The sequence below is a fragment of the Loxodonta africana genome, chromosome 5 (genome assembly GCF_030014295.1).
Source record: "Loxodonta africana isolate mLoxAfr1 chromosome 5, mLoxAfr1.hap2, whole genome shotgun sequence".
Lineage (NCBI taxonomy): Eukaryota > Metazoa > Chordata > Mammalia > Proboscidea > Elephantidae > Loxodonta > Loxodonta africana.
This window is the reverse complement of record NC_087346.1, coordinates 25,761,945-25,771,139: the sequence shown is the minus strand read 5'-3', so window position 1 is coordinate 25,771,139 and position 9,195 is coordinate 25,761,945. Positions and strand designations below refer to the sequence as shown.

The 9,195-nt window shown below is 39.8% G+C and overlaps 1 long non-coding RNA gene across 3 annotated transcripts; it reads right to left on the bottom strand.

Moving 5' to 3' along the window:
• Positions 1–913: 913 nt before the first annotated feature.
• LOC100662549 (uncharacterized) lies at positions 914–8,572 on the bottom strand. 3 transcript variants are annotated; one of them, XR_010322025.1, is made up of 5 exons: positions 8,319–8,558; positions 7,316–7,447; positions 4,003–4,127; positions 3,249–3,347; positions 914–2,571 (listed from the first exon to the last, which is right to left on the bottom strand). It is a non-coding gene; the product is annotated as an uncharacterized LOC100662549 (long non-coding RNA). The 3 variants fall into 3 exon arrangements; XR_010322024.1 differs by having other exon boundaries at positions 3,249–3,352; positions 8,319–8,510; XR_010322023.1 differs by having other exon boundaries at positions 3,249–4,127; positions 8,319–8,572.
• Between the last annotated feature and the right edge of the window lie 623 nt (positions 8,573–9,195).

Sequence of the window (9,195 nt, the reverse complement as noted above, 5' to 3'; positions counted from 1 at the left end):
GTCAGTGCTATACTAAATCACAAATTAAAACAAGATCATTTAATTCGCCAAATAAAGACATGAATGCCTGAAATTTTAGTGTGATCAGTAATATGTGAGCTCCTTTGGGGAAGAACCACATCTTATTTACCATTTCCATTGTTTACTACGTAGGCATTCAATGCTTCTTGAAGGCTAAACAGTCCTTGCTTTCTTTTAAGATTTTCAAACATATTTCCTAAAAATACAACCAGGATTTTCATTTCTCCTTATTTATTCCAATGTTCCATTTCTGTTTTCCTTCTCAACCTATATTTCAAATGTTAGAGGTTATGAACTGTCCAAGAATCCAAAGGAAGGCTTTAATTTTAATAGTGTCCACTTTGTGTTACACTGTATGTTGTTTGGAAACCTAGAGACTTTTGATTATACCTAATTCAAAATCACTTCCATTTCTGCACTATTACTTTTCTTATTCAAGAAAAGACTTGTGGGTAACCCTTTCTAGCCACCTGGGCCTCATTTAGGTAGCTTCAACAGCTCCTTAGGGTATGGGCTTTCTTAACAGCATTCACTATAACCACCATCAAAGAGTAGCATCTATTTGCCAAGCACTGAGATGAAGGAATATAAGACAATGCACTTCGTTCTTAAAAAGTATGCAATTGGATCAAAAAGGTATGATTCATCAAGTGAAGTAATGAAGACAAAGAAATACATAATTAAATGACATGTGTGGCTACTTTATGGTCCTCTGCAATGTATTTTCCTTTGCCTCCTAAGATTTTAAGCTTCAGAAAGGCCAGAACGTTTTCATTCATCCTGACACTTGCAACATAGTATTTTTGCACATTAATAGACGCTCAACATGTAATTTTTGAATAAATGAATACAGGCTATGTGTATTCACTTAGAAGTGAAAGTTACATGAGAACAGTGTCAAATGGACATTGTAGCTACGTAATAAATTTACTTACTACAAAAGAGGTGAGATTAAGAATAGATTATAAAAGATTTCTTTGAAGTTCGCAATAAATTGACCTTGGAAAAATAGGTGAGAACTAGATAGAACACACCTGATGATAGTATTAATGCAGGCACAGGGATAAGCAAGCTGTATAAGTATACAAAGATAACGAAGCTGAGAGTAAAAAAAAGGCCGTATTAAGGATATTGTGAGAAATCTTACACATAAGTCAAGAAGGTAAGGCTAAGAGTGTAGAAAGGCACTTTGTTGTTATTGTTAGTTGCCCTCGAGTTGATTTTGCCTCATGGCAACCCATCGTGCACACAGTAGAACTGCTCCATATTTTTCAAGGCTCTGAAATTTTGAAAGCAGATTGCCAGGCCTTAGTTATCAGTTGCCTGTAGGTGAGTTTGAACCACCAAACTTTTCGTTACTAGTCCAGTGCTTAATTTTTTGCGCCACCCAGGGACTCCTAAAGGTACTATAATCCAACATTTGCTAAACTGAACTAATTCCGAAAGGCATATCTCTTGTTATACAAACAATCAATGTTGATTTTAAGTCGATTATTATGAGATTAAAGTGGTATAACCAAACACAATAGATACAAGGTACCTCAAGATTTCCTCGTCTTTGTATGCTTTGGACCTATAGCCTAGGTGACACAAAAAAATCATTTGCAATACTGAACCCATCTCACCTACCATTTAACACCAGTATCAAAACATTTTAAGACAAATTTAAAACACACAAATTTAACTTTATTTCACCATTGTCATTAAAAGCTTGATTTTATCAAACATAAAAGGACATTTTCAAAGAGTTCTCTATCACAGGAAATTAAACAGTAGAAACATTCAAAGCTTCATAGGTAAAGTTATATAAAGTCAAATAATTGGAAATTTTTTCAACATGGGAACTCAAGATCTAAAAAAATGCTGGACGGACCTCAATATTTCTTGACTTATGGATTATATTATTTTCAGGATCTAAACAAAGATTCTGAATAGTCAGACTATTTTTGCAGTAATTTACAATTAAATATCACCCTACCTATATTCTGACTCAAGCTACTTGACCAAAATGTCTGATTTAGCAAGTTATTTAGCTTTCTACTGAAAGTTTTTCCAACTACCGTTGCCACCTTCAAAAGAACTGACATTAGAACACTGATTCCCTTTTGGACAACGTGCAATATGCTTTTGTGCTCATCTATTTAGCCAAATACATTAGTGAAGGGATAATGCCATCATCTCCTCAAATTCATGATGTCAACTCCATGGAACACTAAACAGGTACAAAAAATGGATGATGCACACTTCAGGAGGGTATAATGTTGTTTCCCCACCTAAAAATTCACCAGTGAAATAAAAATATCAACTTGTAGTTGACTTCCTTTCAGGAAAACACATATGAGAATTGCCAAGTACATTATTTTTCTCAGCTCATCCCTCAGCCATTGACCGGAGTTTTGTATGCCATCATGCTATTTACTTTGTGGATTGTAGTAGTGAATGAACGAAGACGGACTTCCTCAGAACTGATAATGAACTGTGGTCCTGATTCTTCCCATTTCTCAGGTAAAACCAAATCTTTATCTGTGTAAATCAGTAGATCAAATGAACCTAAATCGGGGATAAAAATACATCAAAGTACACCATTTTTTCAAATGTAAAACAACCTACCCTGCCTCTCTCGCCTTTTGAACCACCCATAGCGTTAGGACAGGATACTTTGGCCTCTAATCATTAGTTAGTATCTTTTCCTCGATGAAAATAAATTTTAATACAGAAAATACTGCAACTGCCTATCATATCTTACGAAAACTATACGACTTTTTCTTTTTTTAAACAGAAAATCATCAAAAATATTGTAAGTGTATCATCACATGGGAAAAAAAGGAATGTAATCAATGTAATCCATAGGAGAGCTAACATCTTGGTTTGTTCACTGTTATGTTTCAGTACCCAGACCACTGCCTGGCATATAATAGGCATTCAGTAAATACCTGAAAATGAAAGAATAACTAAGTTTGAAGAGCAAAACACAGTTTTACAGCTAAAATCTTAACACACAGAAAATAGCAAAAGGAATTACACCAGAATGGGTATTGTAAAAGTTTTCATTTTTTTCCCTGCAATATCCCAATCTTTACTTTTTGCTTTACAATGCTTTGTCCCCCGTTTATATCACATGATACTGACAATTAACAAAAAACTGAATAAAGGGTGATTCTTGAACAGTAGTTTAGCCTTTTCCCCATTACAACTTTAAATGAATGAGAAGCTGTGTAAATACTCACAGGAAACTCCCAACAGCGGCAGAAATGTTACTGTAGCCGTGATCTGTCTGATCACTGAACGTATCTCATCTTGGATAGTTTTCTGAGACTTTGCTCTGGCTGCACTAGGAAGAAACCAAATCTATTCACGCATTTCAGGTTTCCACAAGTTATTTAAAACTTCTCAGTAACCAAGAGTATTTACCTGCTTAAGTGCTTCTGAAATCAAATGCGTAATGCAATAAGAAGAGTTTAAAAAATAACGAATAAAAGTATTTTAGGACCTACAGCCTAGGAGGCATAATTTTAATATCCTTATGTATTTCATTTATCCTTTCAGTCATCTATTAAGATCAGCATCATATCATTTATTGTCACATGACTTAGCAAGTTCATGACATTAAAGGAAATAAAGCAGAGTCACATCTCTAGCTAGGGAAGAGTCTAAGAAAACCCCTTAGATATAAGTACATTCCTGAAATGCCCCATCTAGTGTGTCTTGTAGAGTTCTGAAAACACCACCATAAACATTAAAATTTAGAACTCGATGCTATAAACTCAGGGCATTAAGTTAAGAGAATACCATCTACACAAATCCATGATGTGCTAAATTGAGCACAATTCTTTTCCACAGGAGATTGAAGATTAAATTAAACTGACAGAAACACTTTATGTAATTTACTTTACATGAAACTAGTTCAATACATTTAGAACTCATTTTGTAACGAAAACAAGTTTCTGGAAAAGGCTTATCAGAGCAAAAATCATTTCTTACTTAACTGTCATCTTTTGCAGTCTTCTCACACTCAATATCAAACTGCCAGCTTTCAAGGACCTCACTGCTTTCAATACTTGAGATGACTACCACCAGTTTCTGAACAGAACATTTTTATAACCATTCTGCAACACAAAACAAGGCATCTTTTTTGGTCCACTGCATTGCAAAGCAACTCTTACCTTCTCAGGTCTCTCGTCCTACCCTCGGCCAATTCCTACCACTGGTATTTTGTACCCCCTCCCTTCTGCTCAGAAAACTTATCAACACATCAATAATCTAGCTCCTCTTTTCAAATTCTCAGGATTTCTACAAAGTACAGTACTCGCTGCTGAGGATACAGTGAGCAAGAGAGATTTTCATCCACAACCAAGGTAGGAGCGTAGGAGATGGGAACTGATTTAATCACCACACCAACAAATGTGAAATTACAACTGCAGTGACTGCTGTGAAGGAGAAATGGTACAATGAAGAGCATTTAAATAGGAAAAACTGGCCCAATCAGGGAGGACAGGGAAGGCTTCAGCTTAGCTCTGAGGGGCAAACAGTATTAAATATGCAAAAGGAAAGGGAAGAAGGTACAGGCCTTAAGTACTTGAAGGGGACAGCAGGTGACTATAGGACTGAAAGAAAGCCAGTACAACTGCAGGAAAGATAAACAGCAGCCAGACCATTCAAGGCCAGGCGGGCCAAATGAAATTATATCTGAAGAACCAGGGAAGTCATCACTGCGTTCGAAATAGGACGCGATATAATCAGATTTACATTCCAAAACTATCACTTTGAAAATGGGTTACAGGGGATCTAGACATTAGTGTAGATCCCTTACTCCCTTACCAAAAGGTTGTTTAACAAAAGGTTGGGAGTTCAAATTCAGCAGCTGCTCCTTGGGAACTTATGGGGCAGTTCTATTCCGTCCTATAGGGTCCGTATGAGTTGGAATCGATTCAAGGGCAACGGGTTTGGATTTTTGGTTTTTAGACACTAACTCGTTCATTTAGTAGTTTAAGCAAGATGAGATCATTAAAGCATGTAGGAGGATATACTGGTAGAAATGGAGAAGTAGACAGATTCAAGGGATTTCATGGTGAAATTTATCAAAACTTAGTGGATTAACCCCCATAGCTAACAAGTCAGGAATACCTCCCAAGTTTCTGGCTTGTATCGCCGGTTGGATGGTTGAGCCATTCACTGCTAGGAAAGTGAATTGAAAGTGGAGCACTTTTGCAGAGAATCTTAAATTTAGTTTTCAATATGATGAGTCGGAAGTATCTCTGGGATAGTTATGTAAGAAAGGCACTGGGTATATAGATTTGGAATTAGGAGACATTTGGGTTAGATATAAAGAGTCAACTACACAAGGTTTATCAGCACATGTCAGAGATCATCTAGAGAGATTATAAAGTGAGAGGAGGGCCTCAGATTGCGCTCTGAGGTAACTTTGAAAACTGATATAGCATATACAGGAGTCAGCAAAGTTTTCCACCAAGAAACAGAAAATCATTTAGTAATCAGTAAATATTTTAGATTTTGTGGGCCACCTAGGTGTCTGTTCTGTTTCCAAGCAGTACAAAAACAGACCACCAGCTGGACTCCTGGCATATATCAACAACTTGCCATCAAAGGTTTAGCTTTTAAAAGGAGAATGGGTGGTCATTTGGAGGGGATTTCGGGTAGGCAGAAATTTTTCTTCTTTGAAAATTGGAGACATGATGTCAATAGGAAGAATCCCAATCACAACAGAAATAAAAAATAGGAAAAAAGTAGTGTAAAGTCCCTGAGGACACTAAAAGCAACGGGATTCAAAACAGATAAACAATTTGCCTCAAAGAATAATTCCTCAATTTTAATAAAAATAAAAGGGAACAAGCTAAATATAGGAAGTCCAGATACATTTGAGGTGGAATTTCATTTGAGTGGTCTCGAAAGAGATAATCCAATGAACCAGCGGCTCAGGCAAAGCTTGCTTCTCCACCAAATTGAGATGAAGACACAGACCTATACATACAGATCTATGGAGGTTCTAGGCCAATCCACCTGGGTGTAGCTCTATGAACAGCTATGGGAGATTTAGCCCTAACCCTCTGACCCATAACTTTGGATGCAACTTTGGGAGAGGGAGGTTACTCCTAATGACATGCTTCCTGCTTGCACCTGAGACTGATATCTACTACCACACCCCCAACAGTCGCCCAATCTTGCTATTCTCATAGCACTGACCTATTAAACCATTTAACTTCTTTGAGGCTGAGAAACTCTGTACTCCTATCTTCCTTTCCTTGTCTTTTTACCATTGCTTGAGATCCTTCCATACAGCCCTGTACAAATATCTAGGGATTTTACTCATGTAGATATTAATGGCAGGGAAATGTTACTAGCTTATCTAGAGGATAATGTAGCTTCATAGTGGTATCAAGCTAACGAACGTCAGACGGCCATTATCAGAACGGCCTATTAAAACAGAACAGGTAAAAAATAAAGTAAAAACTAAAAAATGAAGCTACAACTGAACACGAAAAAATTCTGAAACAACAATACAAAAAACAATTTTTGAATTTAAAAATTCAAAAGAAAAAGGATTGCCACTACTAAAAGACAAACTAGTATTTTGGAAGAACAAATGGGGAGAAACTAAGTTGAAACATGAAAGGAAAGCTATCAGAAATTCTAGAAGGAAAAAAATACATGGAGAACAGTATTGGTACAACAGGTAATAAAGCAATTTCTTGAGCGAAAGAAAGAATTGAGGGTTCAGTAAAAGAGATTCAGGCACAGGCAGATTAAAAAGAAAGATAAAGGGAAAAAGCTAAAAAATGGGTGTTCTGGTACTCAGGATTTTTTTTTTTAGTCCCAGAAACCCAAGTTTAGTATGCAGGTTTAATACAATTTTATTTTCCTTGATGTTTCTCTAACGCTAACTTTAAAATCTCAGCAGCTACAGAGAAAGCATCATGTTAGGAATGTATAGTAGTCGTTTTCTCAAACGCTATCATAATTACGTTAAGTTCTAACTTGTACCATTTGTCCATATGAACTTTTGAATTACAGCAAAAATCATTCTAAGGGAGTTGATGGAGACATTTATCAAGCCGTATCATATTCCTAACATCAAAATACTCAGCCACCTCAGAATGTGGTGGAAAAGGATTTAATTTATACACTCTGCACTTTCTCCCAATTGAAAACCACTGTATATTTCAGAAGGCAGTGTGTTTCACACTTCTATATAGGAAGCTGAAAAACGACCAAGATGACAGGCAATGTGGATACAAAAATGGCTGCAAAACTCAAACTGCTTTCAATTATTAAATACCTTTTAGTTGATCCACCACATTATTTAGGTATTTGATGAGTTCAGGATCAGCAGTCACAAGCAAGGTGGAGTTCATATTTTTGCACTCAGGTAAAGGTTTCAGATGGATATATGCCACGCTGATATAAAATGCTGTTAATGCCAAACGCGGAAAGCAAAAGAAACGTTAAAGTCATTATCCTTTGTAGTTACAGAAAATAAACCATATTTAGATGTGGCTATGTGGTTATGGTTTCATTAATGGTGTAAAACTGTAAATGCTGAAACACAGGTTTGCTTGTCTTACTCAAGGCAGAGTACGTCTGTACAAAGTGGCATTAAATGTCCATAAAATCTTGCTTCTGGGTAAAAGCAATATATGCATTCACGTGGCAATAAAGGACAAATTAAACGCCAAAATGCATTAACCTACCACTGCCACATTTCGTCTCATTGTAATCCAAGACTAAATTCAGATTACATGGCTAGAAGATACAAAACAGGCTTGGACCGACTGGTCAACTGCTCGAGACAAGCTTCTCCTCTTTTTCCTCCTTTTCTCCCCTCATGTCCTGCCAGGCTCTAGTAGAAGTCGCGTACACAGCTGGCCTGGTCCGGGACAATGCTATCCAAACAAAGTCTGAGGAACTGTGCCCTGCCTCAGAACCAACGCCGGGCAGGGGCTGGGTCAAAATACACACTGGGTCTCCGCTCAGCCGTACCAGGTCTCAGGGGGCTGCGGAGTCCGACCAAAGAGCCGCTCCAGGTGAAGCCGCTGCACCGCGAGGCGGCCCCCGCAGCGCCCAGCCTTCTCCTCCACCATTAGCAACGCGTCCGGAGCTAGGCGCCGGCATCCGCCTCTCCGCCGATTCCTCGGGGCCGGCAACCGCGCGGGGCCGCGAGGGCTCGGATTCAGGGCCGCTCCAGCCCATCCCGGCTCCCCGCCTCCGAGGCCGAGCCGCGGGCCTACGGGACGACCTGGGCTTGGTTCTCCCCAACCCTGGCCCGCACCAGGAGGACTTACAGAAGAACTCGGCCACGATTTCGGCGCTTCCGCGGAGTGTAACACCCTGCTCCCGGGTGAGCTGCAGCGCCATGGCTCGGCCCACAGACGAAGGCGCGCCTTACACCGTGCAGACACCCACTGCCGCGGATCCCGCAGCGCTTCCCCGCCACTCGTTTCAAACGTTACGCCGCAGTCCGCAGTCTTGCCCTTCGCGCAGGCGCGATGAATCGCCTGGTCCCGCCCACGCAGCGGCGCCCTGGCCTTCCTCTCCGCCCCCCCTCCCTCGCCTTCTCCAGAGCTGGCTAAATGCGCAGGCGCGGTCCGGAGACCTGGCTTTGCTACTGGGGTTTCAGTTGTGTGTGTGGATTTTTGCTCCTTGGGTGATAGATTCTCCTCGTGATAGACTCGATGGGGCAGAGTGGAGAAGATGGGCAATTCTTATTTTTGCGTCCGCTTACTACGCTTATGAACTGAGCCAGCAAGGAGCACAATTTTGAGTTTTAAAGGTATTTTCAAACTAATGTAAACTGCCTACCAGCTGCACCTAAAGTGGCCCCATTGATCTTCATACTTGTTCACGTTGCCCAGTAGCGGATTCATGGTGGAAATTTATCCAGAAGCAACTGCACGCTGAGCAGCCAAGCCACTGCCTTCTAGAGCCTGGTGCCCATGTTGTTAGGGTGCCTTCCAGTTGGTTCAGACTCCTAGTGACCCTGTGCATGACAAAAAGAAACACTGGCAGATCTTGCGCTATCCCCACCATTGTTGCTATATTTGAGGCCATTATTGAAGCCACTGTGTCAATCCATCTTGTTAGGGGTCTTCCTCTTCTTCCCTAACCCTGTATTTTACTAATTCCAATCTCCTTCTCCAGGGACTGGTCCCTCCTGGTAGC